This window comes from Lissotriton helveticus, chromosome 2_1 (assembly GCF_964261635.1).
Source record: "Lissotriton helveticus chromosome 2_1, aLisHel1.1, whole genome shotgun sequence".
In the NCBI taxonomy this organism is placed as follows: Eukaryota; Metazoa; Chordata; class Amphibia; order Caudata; family Salamandridae; genus Lissotriton; species Lissotriton helveticus.
Genome location: NC_136059.1, coordinates 2036400201 through 2036416900, shown reverse-complemented (window position 1 = coordinate 2036416900; position 16700 = coordinate 2036400201).

Genomic DNA, 16700 nt, shown 5'->3' with positions numbered 1-16700 from the left:
GTGTATAGCCAGGGAACCAACATGGCAGATGCAACTTAGAAAAGACCTTTGCAAATCCATTAGTTATACTGAGATCCACCCTGAATCAGACCCATCCGCACAAGTGTGAATTGTAGATTATCTGCCACCAAAAACCCCTCAAGTACTTATATCTGTTACTTATTAACTTCGTCGACTAGTCATATTGAGAGTATTTAACTTAACGTTATTCGTTAAAAAATTGCGAATCTCTATGGCTTCAAACAACTAGTTCATGCCATATTTGAAACATCGGTGTAATCAGCTGGAACAGGAGGATATACTTTCTTCAACCTCAGCAATTTGCTGCCGACTTATGTAACATTCTGCAAACTGAAAAAAAGTTACAAATTTATATGTTGTACATATGTCAAAGATTAATTTTAATGTACATAAAAACATTTGTTTTCAATAGGATTGGGGTTGAAAAGCAATCATCAGAGGTTATATTTTACAAGCAAAATAGGAAATAACATAGCATTATACAAATGTTAGGCCAAATTTGGTCACTCACTTCATTTACAAACTCCTGGCCTTGATCTGATAAAGCCCTTTTTGGACTTCCATGATGTGGAAATTGAGAAATAACCATCAAGAAAAATTGAAAGACACGTCTTCAAATAAAAAAATTCAAAACAACATTTTCACTTAGTATTGGAAGTGCAGGCGGAAAACGTATAGCAAATATTTAAATGAGAAACATATGGGTTTCAGAAACAAACGTCTATAAAACTATCACAATGGAGATTTATATTTTTATCAAAATATTTGTAGAAGCAAGAAGAATTATAACTCATACATTGTTAAATTAGAAATGACATATTTGGCCAATAAAATCGTTTTTTCGATATCAGAATGACAACTAATCCTATCAAAACATGACAACAGCATAGTTATCTGTCTGCAAACACATGAAATTCACAAATGCTTATCTCAGAATGCTTTTCTATTATGAAATGTTGAAGTCAAACCTGATAACTCCATTAGGTCCATTGCAATTTTTGGCTGATAGCATATGGAGAGCAGTCAGTGGATCTGGTATGTGGAGTGGTTGACCACCATCTGGTATAGTGCTTGGCCAGGAATAAACAGCTTGTGGCGACCAGTACGTCCCATGGATGAGATATCTGTATAATGAGATACAACAGGGGACAAATCAAGTTTAAGGTTATTAAAAACTTGGAGAGCGTGCTTAAATATTGGTCAATCGATTACATGTGCAGCGCATGGGGAGAAAGTAGCACGTGGCGCACTAGTTACAAAAATTAAAGGTGGCAGGATTAAGTGATTTGTCCAGAAACATCACCTGCCAAGGCAAGATATTGGAGGTATAGTAGCTGGAATCCGTGCTAAAATACAGCATTGCTGAAAACATTACTTTTGCAATACATGGGGCACGTGACGCACTACTTACACGAGAAAAACTACATTGCATTAAGTTGAACAGCACGTAGCATACTGCTGCGGGAATGGCCACGTGGCGCTTTGCAAATTAAAGAAACGTGGCAGGATTAAGTGATTTGCACAGAACAAAGGATAGCAAATCAAGTTTAACATTATTAAAAAACATGGGGGGCGTGCTAAAATACAACGTTGGCCAATCGATTACATGTGCAGTGCATGGGGAGGAAGCATCACATGGCGCACTACTTTCAAAAATTAAAGGCGGCACGATTAAGTGATTTGCCCAGAAACATCGCCTACCAAGGCAAGATATTGGAGGTATAGGAGCTGGAAATCGTGCTAAAATACACTATTGCCAAAAACATTACTTTTGCAATGCATGGGGCACATGAGGCACTACTTACACGAGAAAAACTACATTGCATTAACTTGAACAGCACGTAGCACACTGGTGCGGGAACGGCCATGTGGCGCTTGCCAAATTAAAGAAACGCGGCAGGATTAGGTGATTTGCCCAGAAACAAAAGTTACAAAGTCAACTTTAACAATATAAAAAAGCAGGAAAGCATGCTTAAAAACAACATTGTGAAATCGAACAAAAATTTGCATTTATGCGGTATTTAAAGATTGTTCAGATTAATTAATTTAATTACTCTTAAAAAAAATGCTCACCTACGAAGACGTGGATAGGAACACTATCAATGGCTGTGACAGCGGAAAAGGAAAAGTTCAAGAAGGTTGGCAGGTTATAAATGCTTTGCAGAAGGATGATTGGTTGAGCATGATGTCACTGGGTGTGAGAGCTGTGATTGGGCATGTTGTAATTGAACATGCACAAATGAAATGGAATACGTTAGGGGTACACAGCCAGACGGTGGAACTTATTGTGCGCATGCGTAACATTAACACGCATGCGCTACCACAAACCTGCACGCGCAAAGTGAAAGCAACTCCTAGGGGGTACATTCACAGATGGAGTTCGGACAGGGTTGGATTAGGATTAAAAATCGGCCCAGGCACGATAAAAAAAGAGGCCCACATTTGCATATTGCCTTTGCAAAACACTGCTTTGGCGAAGTTTTATGAAAAAAAAGGGGGGGTTAAGAAAAATGCACGGATTCGCTTGCACTGGTGAAACACACCTGTATACAAGTGAGGCTGCGATTGGTCAGGCTCTCTGCTCTCAATAAGCATATGTTAATGGGCCGGTCCCAGCGAGAGAAAGGGAATGACACCTCTGCCCATTGAAAAAAGAGAAGGAATTGAGGCTCATATGCCTCCAGAAAGACCACTCAGGCACCCACTGGGCCGCTGGCAGCATCTGAATAATGCAGAAGCCGCCAAATCGTCCCAGGCTGCTCAAAATAGCAGCCCACAGCTGGAACTGGACATCGGCCCCTCGGACATTGCCCAAGTGCCCGTGTTACCAATCTGACGCTGAGTTCAGAAGTCGATAGAACACCGTCTCCTGCAGGAGGCGTGGAAACGGCGGGACAGTGTGGGAATTGAAGACCCTCCTACGGTCCGTAACGGTGACGGCCAAAATAAATAAAAGAAAAAGGCTGTCCCAGGGGAATGGGGTTCTCGGGGCCTTGAAGTGGCTTCAGGAAGGGGGCTATGCAGCCCTCCTTCATAAAATAATAATATATAATTAGCAATGCCCCGGGGGCTGGGGACCCCGGTGCCCGGAATTGGCCATGGGAGTGGGACCACGCGGCCTCCTTCCCATAAAAAAATTGAATACGGATACTCCGCTTATTGTCATTGTACCATAAGCGCACCCTTCCGATCACACGCTGAAGGCTAATTGTCAAGTGGTTGTCAACATTCGAAACTAGAACTCTTGGCAGCCATTTTATGCCTCGATACAAGGGAGACTGAAGAAGCGTGTAAAATGTGTGTTTCAAACTTGAAAAGGGAGACGGTAGACACACCCTGATCGTCTAGGTTTGCTCAAGGGGTCCCACAAGGACCCCCAGGGCCCCTAATCTTTTATTTATTTTTGGTAAAATCACGTGGTGCGCGTATGATCCGCACATTCTAGCGATATTGAAAAAAAAAGAGACGTGGGCTTCCGCGCTTCTTTGGTAATTTGCATTCTTTCAACTGTTTAGAGGAGATGCAGCAGTGCTGGATGCAGGATGCACCATTGAGTAAGAAAAGGTAATGGTAACACTATTTACCAGCTAAGTGAATTTCCTTACATAGGCTAACATTGACTGGTTTCACTTGGAAATTGTTCTAAGTTTGTAGTTTTGGAACTTTAAAATATTCACCCGAACAACAAAGTCCAATTTACTCACCTGTTATCAGGAGAGAACCCAGTGCTGCATCTTTTAAACCAACACTGACCCTGAAAAGTAGTTCTAAGCATACTTACAAGTAACTTGTATTTCTTTCCATAGGAATCCCCTTCCTATAAAAAAAAGGAATACATTTAGATTTGCGGGTCAGGCCCTAGGGGATGGGGTCCCCAGGGCCCAAAAAAAGTAAAAGGAAGGGGGGCCACACAATGTAATGAAATTTAAAAAATAAAATATCTAAAAATAAATAGTTTAAAAAACAATTAGTAAATCAGTATCAAAAAAATAAATCTAAGAATATATATATTTTAAAATTGTCATTTACAAAACCTTTATAATTTACTGAAAAAAACATAGGTTTCAGACATGTTATAGTTAGGAATTAACATTTAAAAAACCTTTGAAATTCACTGAAAAAAACATAGGTTTCAGACATGGTATAGTTAGGAATTAGCATTTAAAAAACCTCAGAAATTCACAAAAAAACACAGGGGTGTTATAGTTAGTTGGACATATCACTCTTATAAAACCATTGAAATTTCCCCATTATAGTTAGTTGTACTAATTATAACTCGCGCGCCCGCAATCCACTGCTGATGATGTCACATATTACATCATTCATGACATGGTCAGTGACATCACTGATGGCATCACTGATGACATCTCAAATGACATCACTGATGACATATTGTGTCACGAAACAGAACAGTTCTGTTTTGTGACACAATAAAATCTTTATAGTGCTCGTCCTTTGGTGTCCTGCTGGAAGTTATTTGGGAGGTCCAGAGCAGTGCTTCTTCATGGAAAACATATTTAGTGGTATTGTTCCGCTGCAGGCACCGGCGTCGACAAGAGGGTGAGCGGCCGTTCACAACTAGTTTGTTTGGACATATATATATATATATTTATAAATATATATTTTATTTTTAATAAATAAAAAATATTAATTCATTTATTGTAATTATTTTACTTCCCACCCTATTCCCCTATAAACCCACAACCCACTACGGAACAAAACAATTCAAAATGTAATTAAAATACAACTGCTAAATACACATATATATTTTTTTTAAATCAATACTCGTACAAAAAATACATCACCTACATTTAAAATATGTACTAAAATGCATAATACTACTTTAAAAATCGATATTTAAAACAACGATATTTTTGCAAACAATATTAATGACTTCTATTTTTGAAAACTACATTTCTTACCTTAATTCTACATTCTTGACCACAATATTCTTGCTGTGCCACCGCAAGATGCCTCTATCATTCACAGTGACTGCTCCGCCCACACCTTTAAGTGTCCTGTTGTGCTCCCATTGGTTTGAGAGCTCGCCCCCACGATCAACTTTAAGCATGCCCACTGTAGTGATGGATGTAATCACAGGTCCTAGGATGCACTTGGTCAGGAGGCTGTGCATGGGGCGAAGATTGATGTTTCCTTTCGCCAGGGTGAAGGTGAGAGTAGAAAGGCAGGTAGCCCTGTGTGCACGATGGTGTCCTTATGCTTCCTGGGTCCCCTTAACATTCAAGCCCCTCATGTGGATTCCTGGCGGGCCTCGAGTCGGGATACAGTGTTTTCCCGATCCATGTATAATAACAAGCTGCACCTGGCAGAAGCCCTACCATTCATCCACATTTCAAGGCGGGCCGGAGCACCAAATCCTTGGTTAAGTAAACAGCAGCAAAGCCAGCGAAGCTCTCGGCCTCTTAAGAGAATGGGGCCTCTTCAACACGCCGCTGGCAGCATGTAAAATGTAAAAATAAAACTCCAATGTCAAAAGGTAAGAGGCCACTCGAGGAGTTCAGTTCTGACGCCATTTAATTGATTTCACAGGCATGATGCATTTTGGCGCTTTCGCTCCTTACTGTTCCCCAAGTTACACATATACATAGTCCATGTGGGGCTGTGCGCACACAATTCAAATACCTGTCTCGGCTTTATAGCGGTTATTATGAACATCGTGTCTCCAAAGGCCAGCTCCGTTTGGCGCTGGCAAGGACCTGCTTGAACGCAGTGGGCCTCTCTCCTTGCAGCTGGGCGTCCTGCCAATTTTGTCCAAACATGAGTGCCCCACGGAGAAAAAGCCACCACACGAAATTAGTTCCTCTTAATATTTAATGACAGACTCAGTTCGCCAACAGGACTTGAACAAGGGCATGCAGCAACATTTCCAAAGCCGAACGCATTTCAAGACATGTGAATCCCTTCCTCAGTGACTGGTGTAGAAACAAAGGGATACGGAAATGTCTGCACCTAAATATCAAAAAGTCCTGCCTCAGTGGGCGTGGCCGACAGCTTGGTCTCCTGGACTTTGTGGTTGCTTGACGTTTTACTGCAGTGAGCCCACTCGTTACTGTTCCCCAAGTTACACATATACATAGCCCATGTGGGGCTGTGCGCACTCATGTCATGCGCGCCTCATGTCGTGGTGGATGCCACTTGCTAATCCTATGCTTAAAAGCTTTGCTGTAAAAATGCAAAACACTTAGCCACTTTCTAGCTCAGCATGGATGACACTGTGCAAATCCAATGCTTAAAAACCTAGCTACAAAACAGATAGTGGAAGTCAGTAGTTTTGGAGTGTCATTGGTTTTGTAGCATGTGCCATACTAAGGAGCTGCCCTCCATCTAAAACTTGGGAACTATCCAGGTTTCCCTGTTCTTTTTTGCATAGTTGTTGTGGCACTCCAGACTTAAAATGAAATAGTTTTTCATATATTTTGTATAGATCATATATATTCAATGAAAATGTGGCAATAGAGTTAGTTTAGGTGTTAAGATCATCACGTATTTTACTGAAAAAAAAACAACTGTTAATGTGAGGTTATAGACAATATCTTATAGTTACCTTTTGGAATGAGACACAGGCTAATGCTAAAAAAAAAAAAAAACCACACACAAATACATAGTTTAGTGAAATAACCACAACTTATTTTACCATCATGCACTGCTTATGAACTCATATATTACTGTTTCCCTTTATACCTTATACACTCCAGCCTTGTGGGATCCATGACTCGAAGTAGCAGTGACTTATACTAATGCATAAAGAAGAATTTTACATGTGTCAAAAATTATTTATTTTAACATATAATCGTTGCAATAATTTCCTCTAGCAATTCCTGCCTCGAATTACAGCCCTGAACTTATGCTTTTGAAATCACATAAGTATGTGATGCAATATTACACCTCAGTCCACATTTGCTTGAGTGCCGCACGCCAGTGACACTGCAGAGAGGGGCTCTGAAACGCTGGAACGGTACTGTGCTGAAAAGAAGTCTTTCAAGAGGTGAGTGGCGCTACAACAGCCTCGGATGGAACTGCTAAGGGGGTTGATGGGAACTGTGATATTGTTGAATGGCACTGTGATGTGTTTCATGGTGATGACCCGTGCTGTGATGAGGAAACTGAGGCAGGTGCTGACTGGCAGTGTTGAAAGCTGAGTGGTGTTGTGGTAAGTGCACTTGGATGACTGGTGAGGGATTCTATAGTAAATGCTGAGTCAATGTGATGATTGCATTGTTGCACTTAGAAGAGTGGCACTGAAGTGAGTGGCACTGAGATCAGAGGTGTTTGCCCCTCGGATGGGTGCTGAGTGGCACGCTGAAGTGATGACTCGTGGGAAGCACTCAAATGAGTAGCAATGTAATAAGTTCTGAGTTGCAATGCAATGTCTCGTACGTGGCACTAAGATGAGATGCAGTGTTATGAGTGGCACTCTGATGAGTGCTGAGTCATGAATGTCGAGGGCCTCTAAGTTGACTGGCACTGTGAGGAGAGTTGAGTGGCACTCTGCTGAGACATTGGTGCCATGACTCTTAGCAGTTTGTAAGATCAGTGGCACTGTGATGATTGCTGTGTGGAAATCTGGTGAGTGGCACATGGCATTGTAGAGTACCACAGTAGTGAGTGCCACAGTGATGGAAGGTGAGTGGCCTTCTGCCGATGGGCACCGTGAGGAGTGCTGAGTGGAACTCTGATGAGTGGCTCCTTAGAGTGCAAAATGCCACAGTAATGAGTGCCGAGGGTAACTGAAGCGTGGCATATGAAAGTGCTGAGTGCCACATTACTGAATGCAACAGTGATGGTAGGTGAGTGGCCTCTGCCGATGAGCACTGTAAGGAGTGGTGAGTGTCACTCTAATGAGTGGCATATGCAAGCGCTGAGTGCCACATTACTGAATGACACTGTGCTGACAGTCGAGTGGCCCTTTGACAAACAGCACAGCGATGAGTGGTTGAGTGGCACGAGGTAAAAGCTGAGTGGCACTGCCGCGTGACACTCTGATGACAGGTGAGTGGCACTCTGACAAAGGGTCCTGGAGTGAGTAGGACTGTGATTATTAAGTGGTGTAGGATAGGTGCTGAGTGACACTGATGATTGGTGGCTGGCCTTGTGATCAGTAGCATGATGATGATTGATGGGTGGCAGTGTGGGTGCTGGGAAACAGTGTGTATAAGCAGATAATGGCACTGGCTTTCCAGATGATGTGGCCCATTACACAGATCACCGACCAGCCCAGTGCTTTCCTGGCATAGCAGGAGATATTTAAATGGAGGAACCAGTTATCGGCATGACAGAGCAAATAAGACAATAATTTAAAGGCTGGATTGGCTTTTTCAAGAACATGACAAAGCTGTAGAAAATGACAGGTATGCACTGCGAAAAGTTGTATCAGTTCAGAAATATTCAAAGCAGAAAACAGCAGAATGAAAAGCCGAGCCTCCAAGTGAACAAAAGCAAACCCAATGCCAGATGAAGATGAAACTACAACCTGAAATGCAAACATAAATGCCTAGAGATCTAAAAAGATCTGTTTGCACAAAGGAAAAGCTCACGGGATAAAATTTGCTCGAGCAACACGCACAAGAATAGCTGGGTTGCACATACCTAACTGACCTCGAAACTTCTTAAAAGGTTCATTTATGCGCTCCTTTCATAGTAGCACGCTGGCGAGCCGCTCGCTGGTTTACAGAAGGAACAGAGCCCTTCTGGCCTGGGTACTGCTTCCAGAGAAGCCAGGGCCCAGCATCAGCGCAGTGTCACAAAAAACTCTAAAGCACAGAGCTCGCAAACCGCTCCTCCCTCATACAGCCAGACTTATGTGGGCAGCTGCAGGGCCTGTAATGGTAACACACACTGGCACCTGACCCCTGGCCCCTGATGGCGTTCCTGGGTTGCGGACATCAGTACATGATGTTTCGGGGCCCGGGGGAAGGACTGACTATGTGGAAGGGTTCACACCTTGAAGCCAGAGCTTATGTAATATGGCCGGGTGAGATTCGTGCTGGCACTGCAGTGGACTGGACTCAGAGGAGAGGCACTGTTAGTAATAGTAGCAGGCCGCCGCCTACTCAAAAGACTGACTCTGAGTTTCTCTTAATTAATTACTATTAAACGCACTGTGCTGTGGCCTTACCTGGTAGTGTGTACTGTATACGCCCAGTCGCAGAGCACGTGACGAGTCACGATAACAGTGACAGGCACACACAGTCAGCAGCACCAGTGAAACTTTCAGAAAGTCGTGGCGCCTCAGGCAGCGGGAGTCACGATCTGCGCACGAGCCACGAGGCGAGTCACTACACTGACTACAGGCTACAGCGTAGGAGAGAGTAGCAGGGACCGACATCACAGGCAGGCTCACAGCGCCATGGCCAATCACTGCATGGCTTCACATGAAGTCACACAGTGATTGGCCATTGCAGTGCGGCTGTGAGGCAGTGTGCCACCACCCACACACGCATCCGATAATGGATTGCCTGCTCTGCTGCGCGGGTGGACCAGCCAATCCTGGCGCTGCATGCAGTGCCAGGATTGGCTAGGGGGTCACACTGACTCCTCGCCCCAGTCGACCTTTGTAACGCCGGGTGCTGTGGCCCGGTTAAACCTGCACCCCTTATCGCTCTCTCTAAGGGGAACTTTCATATGCGCATGCTCGGGCTAGTTTCAGCCCCAAGCTTCACTTGCGCTGTCTGCTGCTGCAGTGGACTAGTGTGACGTCACTCAACCTGCGCGCAACGCACTTGGGATAAATCGGGTGCTGCCCCGATTCCCGGCGGCGGCGTGCAGCAGCGCCGCTTATAAATTCATCATGATTATTATTTATTGCATTCATGCAATATGTGTCCTTGCAGCCACGACGGTGGTCCATGTGGCTAGTGGGGCTATGCCCCTACGCCCCAATGGACGCACCCCACCTGAAGAAAGGTGGAAACGGATGCAGGTGCCCCTAGCAGGCCCTCCTTCATCCCCAGACCTCGGACAAGTACACTGTGCCTCCCTACATATCCTTGTATTTGCACTGTGGCAGGGGTTGCTGTACTCATCAACCGCTACAATGCAAAGTATGGGCGATGCGACCACCACGGTGGTGGTCGTATCGTGATCGGGGTTGCGGGACCGCGGTCTTACAAGCGGGCGGTACAAATTCCCGCTACAATGGCATAATTTTCCCCAAAGTGTGGTCAAAATATCAAGACCTAAATTTTGAGAACTCAAATATTGTGAAGATATATGCATATGGTAGTGTGCATTGAGTGCCATCTCATGTAAATAACTGATAAGGATTAATTAAATCAGGGCAAGTAAATCTCTATACTTGCACAAGGAACGTGAAACCAAAATCCCACCAGTCAGTTTGTTTTCCAGACTTAACATGTTATGGTTCAGGTGCCAACATAGATGCTTCTTAAAAAGGGTAAATGTCTGGCAAACAGGGTTGTGATAAACACATAGACCCTCACGCCGAGGTGGCTGGTAACATAGGATGGTAAAAATGAGCCCCGTGCTGCAGAGACCACTGGTAACAAAACAAATTTATCGTCCATTAAAAGAGTTTGAGGAGCAGAATGGGGCAAACGTGGCCCTAGAATTACCGAGTTGATTATTGTGTTTCTTTCGTAGATTCTGGGCTCTTTTCCAATCTCATTTTCCACCTTCTAAAAGTATTTAGTATTACCAGATCTATTTTGGAACCCAGTAAACCTTTTGACTGGGCAGAGTGCAAATTCCAACAAAGTCGTGAGCAAATATGACTCTACGTAACTCAGAACGAGAGTCAAAATTCTTGTTCACACCTAGTTAGTATACTTAACTTTAGCTTCAATACTGCACAGTGTACGCTTGTAATTTGAGACAACTAAACAATCCCATATAGACTAAGAAGAAGAAACACTTTATTGTATAGTTAGTAAAAACCATTACAAAGTATAAATATGACAATATTCTAAAACACAGAAAATTTACATTGCTGTGTGCGTGATAAAAAGTTATAAAATGAAAGTGTCTTTCAAGTTAAAAAAGAAAAAAATAGACGTGTTCCAGGTTCAAGCCTTTGCCAGAGTTCTTTGTTTTTTCTCGAAATTGTCAATGAATTTAGCTGCTCTACAAATGCTCTAAAAATGAGTTGCGGATCTACTGAGCAAAGGATTAGTATGATCGCGGACCGGCACGTGCGTGTTCCATATTCCTTAAATTTGGTTTTTAACCAACTCCGACGTTCCTGGATCAGAGCCGGGCAGATACAGATCAGATGGATAAAGTCTTGTCTTCCTGCGCCACATAAGCCGCATCCATCACGTTCTTGGGGCTTCCACTTTGTTGGGACGCTGCCCAACCTTAAATTAAGGTGTTTCCGTTTGATGAATGGCAAGAAAGCAAGGTCTAGGAAGGCTGCCGGTGCTAATTTTTTATATGGTTGAATTGTCATCCAGGCATGGGACCGACAGCTGAAAGTTAGTTTATCGTCGAGCAGCGAATGCCTGTTGGCAGCCTTCTTTACCAGCTGTTTGAAGGAAAATACTGGAAGCTTAGATTCCCAAAGTGCAGCCAAGTCAGTTGATTCTAGTGACGATTTAAGATACTTGGCGTAGTGAGAGTTGGGACTTTTATTAATTATTGTCCACATGGCACGATGTAGCGCAATTTCTTGGTTCATCCAGACATCGTACCAAAATTTTATGGTCTCGGACTTTTTCAGCAGCACTTGGGATTGCAAACCGAATTCAAGTCTGACTTGTGCGGGAGATGCATTATTAGGTAACGCAAATACACGTTTGTAGACTTTCATTTGGATTTTGTCCAGGAGTTGTGCGCTCTTGCCATAATGTAGTACGCTCCCATAAGCAATTGTTGGGAGTAGCTTAGCTTTTATTATTGTTAGCAGGGGGGAGACCAGGGGGCCTTTAGGTTCGGTCGCCAAGCTACTAAAAGCGTGCAATAGGACCATGCCCTTTTTTCCATGCTCTTGAAATGCGTAGTGAAATTAAGACGCTTGTCCAGTAGTATCCCAAGATACTTGTAACTTTCAACCGCTTCCAATTTAACGTTGTCTATGGTGAAGGTTGGTTGCACTTTGTGGCGTCGGGTTATAACCATAGTCTTTGTTTTTGTGCTGTTTATTACTAGCAAGTTCTGTTTGGTATAGCGGGTCAGTTCCTGTAGTAGACGCTGTAGGCCTGTTCTTGTCTGGCTTAGTAGGACCACGTCGTCGGCATAGGACGGGTGTGTTATACAGAGATTACCTAGCCGCGGTGGATGAGCATTAATCTGATCAAGGCTTTCTGTTAAATCCGCCATGAATAAATTAAAGAGGTAAGGGGCCAACACACAGCCTTGCTTTAATCCATCAAGGATATTGATCTTTCCGGTTAGCCTCTGTCCATTGTCGATCTTTACCTGCATCCAGGTGTTACTATACAGGTCAATGATCGGCGTTAGGATTGAGTCTGGCAGGCCCTGCTGCTTTAGTTTAGCCCATAGTAAATTCCTGTTGACACGGTCGAAGACCGCCTTGAAGTCGACGAAGCAAGTGTAAAGTTCCTAGTGGTTTTGTAGACTTTTCTCGCCAATCAAGCATAACGCCATTGCATTTACCATAGTGCCTGTTCCGCGACGAAACCCTGTCTGGTTTAACGGGATTTTGGTGTTCGTCTCCGACCATTGTGCTAGAGCAGCTAGCACCAGGGATGCATAGTATTTTGCTTCCGCATCAATCAGGGCTATGAAGCGGTAGTTAGTTGGATTTTGTGCGGTCTCCGCCCTTATAGATTGGATTGATGATGGCACCCCTCCAGCTTTCCGGGACCCGACCTGAGTTGCTAATTGACCGAAATAAGGTGTTGAATTTGTGTGCCCAGAACTTGGGGTCCTCTTTGTAGATTGCCTGCGGAATACCATTCGGCCCCGGCGCACTCTCTTGCTTGCCTTTCTTAATTATTTGTAGTATTCGGCAATCGTCATCTGTCCATGTTGATTGACCCATGTCTTCATGGCTGGTGGTCATGCCGTTAGTGCTAGAAACAATCGTACTTTCCTGGTTCATAGCTCTTGATGTTTCTGATGCAGTTATTGACGTTGTAATCTGGTTTGCCGTTCGCTTTATTGAGAATGTATCGACTATGTGTTGGGCCCAATCGTTTTCAGCGATGCATGAAATACTTACAGGTTGTGCTGCTCTGTTAATGGAGTTGACTTGCATCCAGAAAGCCCTGGAATCTGATTTTTTTATGTTGTGCAATAATTTAGCCCAAAAGTCGTTAGCTTTGTTTCTTTTTTCGATCCAGACCAGCTTCTTATATTGTCTCCTTGTCGATCGGACTTCTTGCCAGATGCTTGGGTTTGTCCTTGGACCTTGTGCCCGTCTTGTGAGCTTCTGAAGGTGTTTCTTCATAGAGAGTGCAGTTTTTGTGAATTTGGTGTCGGTCTTAGGATTGGTCTTCCTTCTAGCATTACTACTGGACCTTGGTAACTTTTCCAGGAAGTCCGACCAGGTCTTTGAGCATAGGTCCTTTCTTAGCGTCTGACACTATATGGGGTAGGGTGTTGCTCGTCCACCTTAACCGCTTCAGGTTGATTGTTGAAGTTGTACCTGGTATAGTTGGCGCCTTGACGTACCTGGAGCAACTTAGTTTCATCTCGATGTGTTGCATTGAGTGATCACGGTCTTGTGAACAGATTATTTGAAAAATTTTAATTAGACTCAGCAGGGGTAGTGTTACTAATGTATAGTCCAAGATTGAGCTTGTATTGTGGCAGGGGGTTTATCATGAATGGCTCTTCCATTTATTACCCACAGGCCAAGACGTTCAAGGTCCCACATCAGCTGCCTATCCACTTTATCTGTCTTCTTGGCCGGTATAATCTCCTGAGGTTCAACGTCCCACAGTTCATTTGCTACAGAGATGTTGTCCTCGTCTTCCGGTTGGTGTAAAAGGTTGGTGTTGAAATCACCCGTGACAATAATCTCCCAACTTTGGTGTTCAAGGCGGGTGTTGGTGACAACATTAACGACACGGTGGAAGAGGTCCTTTTTGGCCGCTTTTTTCGGGTGGGCGTATAAATTAATTAAGATGATTGTTCTCGCCTTGCTTTTTATTATTTTCTCCAGTTTAATGAGTTGCATGTCTGGGGCTGATATGGCCATTTGTGAGGCGCTGATCTTCAATGCTGTGGATATGTATGTTGAGAGTCCCCCCCTTGCGCGCCCAAAGCACTGGGAACGCGTCGCACTTTCATGAAAACATAGTCTTCCTGGTACATCAATTGGCTCCATTGACCATATTTCCTGCAGTGCTATGATGTCGTATTGGTCCCAGGTAGCTGTCTTTCTACTATGGTTTAGGATGTTTTTTGCTACTGCGATGTTCCAGGAGAGCAACTTTATTAGGGTTCCTTTGGTCTCACCTGCTTCGCATTGGGTTCAATTACCATTAAAGCCCGATGTCTGTCTCCAATGATTGTTAGTGGGAGTTTCAGCCCCCCTGGCTCCTTGCAGTACTGAATGAGTGATTCTGCTTTTGCCGTCGTCTCTTTTTCCACATCTTCTTAGCAGGGGTGACGGATAACCCTTTTTTATTTCTTCTTTTAGCGTAATTACCCACTCTTCAAATTTACGCTTTTCCGTGAGAAGGTTTTTTACTATTTCTACGTTCCTCCAGGTGGTAAGCGTGCCTTCCTTAGCCACATTGTTCCCTGACCTAATGAATTCAATTGATAATAAATCAGTGGTTGTTAGGTGGCTTAGGCTTGGGATGGAGGATGTCAGATGGAGAATATTCCCTCGATTTAATAGGTCTTGTTTGCCTTGGGGCTCATAATTGGGAATGAAAAGTATCTTTCCTACTGTAATTGTTTGCTTCTCCGTAGGTCGATCACTGCTAATCTGGGCTTTTTCCTTTGATGGGAATTTTGTTGACCTGTGATCCTCATGATCCTTTGCGTTAAGATGGAGGTATTGCACGATTTGATTGTACCCATCGTTCTGAGTTTGCATGAATGGCTTGATCGCTATGGCCTTTACTTCCCGGCCTATTCGTTTAAGGCCGACCTGTTCTGGGTGATGCCCACTAACTATGGCGGCAGCCTCGGGGCATGGTCCTGTCCATTCCACATTTGTGGTTTCTGTAGTTTGTTGTATGTCATTGTTGCCTGTAAATATCGTGAGTTTTAATTGTTCGTGCATGTTTCTGTCCGCCTTTGTTCTTACTTGTCTATTAATCTTTCGATCATTTCCCCTTCGCGTTGGATTATCGGTTCGTATGGTGACACTTTTCCCTGAAGTTGAATTAATGCTGGGTATGGTGACGCGAATGGAGGGAGCTTTTTGATTTATGTCCATTCCTTTAATTGCTGTCCAATGGGGTCCCTGATTACTTGGTTTGTTTTTATTATGCACATCGATCCCATTTATAGGATGGCTTTTATCATCATGAGTAGTGCGCCCTTTTTGACAAGAGATGGAGTCAGTTTTTTTGGGCTCATCCAGCCGACTGTCTGCAGTTTTTTTTAGTTGTGTGTTATTGCTGGACCCTTGACCCAGGCTCCAGTCAGTGCCACTTGCGGCGGGCGTTGAACTCGAGAGGTCAGTGTAACTGGAAGTTCCGGCCCCTGGGGTTTTAGAAAAGGCGATCCCCTCTGTATGCGTAACTTTTTTTGTTGTCGTCGGTTGGGTCTTGTCCTTGGGGCTGTATTTAATGGTGTTTGTCCCTCTTCTTGGTTTTTCGAGTTTTTATGCTCTTTATCTATCCCGATTGATGAGTGGAGTGTCCCCTCTTTGATGTTAGGTTCCTGTTTTGGTTTGATTTTTACCTGATTGAAGATAGGAAAAGCAACCAGCGTCTGCTTATTTGCAGGTGGACAATTTGACATCTGGTTTCTGTTTTTTCCGGCCCGTTTTTTTTGCCTCCTAGGTCTTTTTGATTACTTGCCCCATCCTGGTTTGGGTGCTCCATTCCCAATGATTTGCAATCGTTGTTTTGTATGATGAGGGGTGTTCCACCTGTTATTTTAGGTTCCTCTGTTGTATTGTCGGATATCATCGTCGGTTTGTTTGGTTTGTTTTTTTCAACCGCTGTTTGCCGTGCTGACACGTCCGCTTGATCTGCTTTAAATTTAATCGGGTACTCCTTTTGTGGGCTCTTGCAATTTTCAAAAGAAATAAGGTCGCATCCGTTTGGTGTGCTGTTGTTGCTCTGGTTAGCGTGCTTGCATTCCGTTAATATGTCTTTAAGTATTGATGGCAGATCCTGTAATTTTTCCAATATTGGGTGGCAGGTACATGACTGGGATGCTGCCCACGGTTGTATCTGATCTTTGTTGATGTTGAAAGTGCTGGCTGTTAGAACTGGCTATTTCTGGTAGGCTAAGGCTGACGCCAAAGCCAGGCAGGAAACCACCATTCTAGTCAGGGCAAGGGAGTCACACGCCAAGATAACCCCTGCTCACCCCCTTGGTAGCTTGGCACGAGCAGACAGGCTTATCCCGGAGGCAATGTGTAAAGCATTTGAGCCAGCACACAACAGCAACAACATCCTAGGCACACCACAAAAGGAACTCCACACAAGGTTATATAAAAATAACTTCTGTATTGTCAAAACACATCAGATAGAAATCACACATGTACATGTGCCAACTGGCAAGGGCACTATTCACAAGGGATTATGTACAGGACAGGGCCACATGGG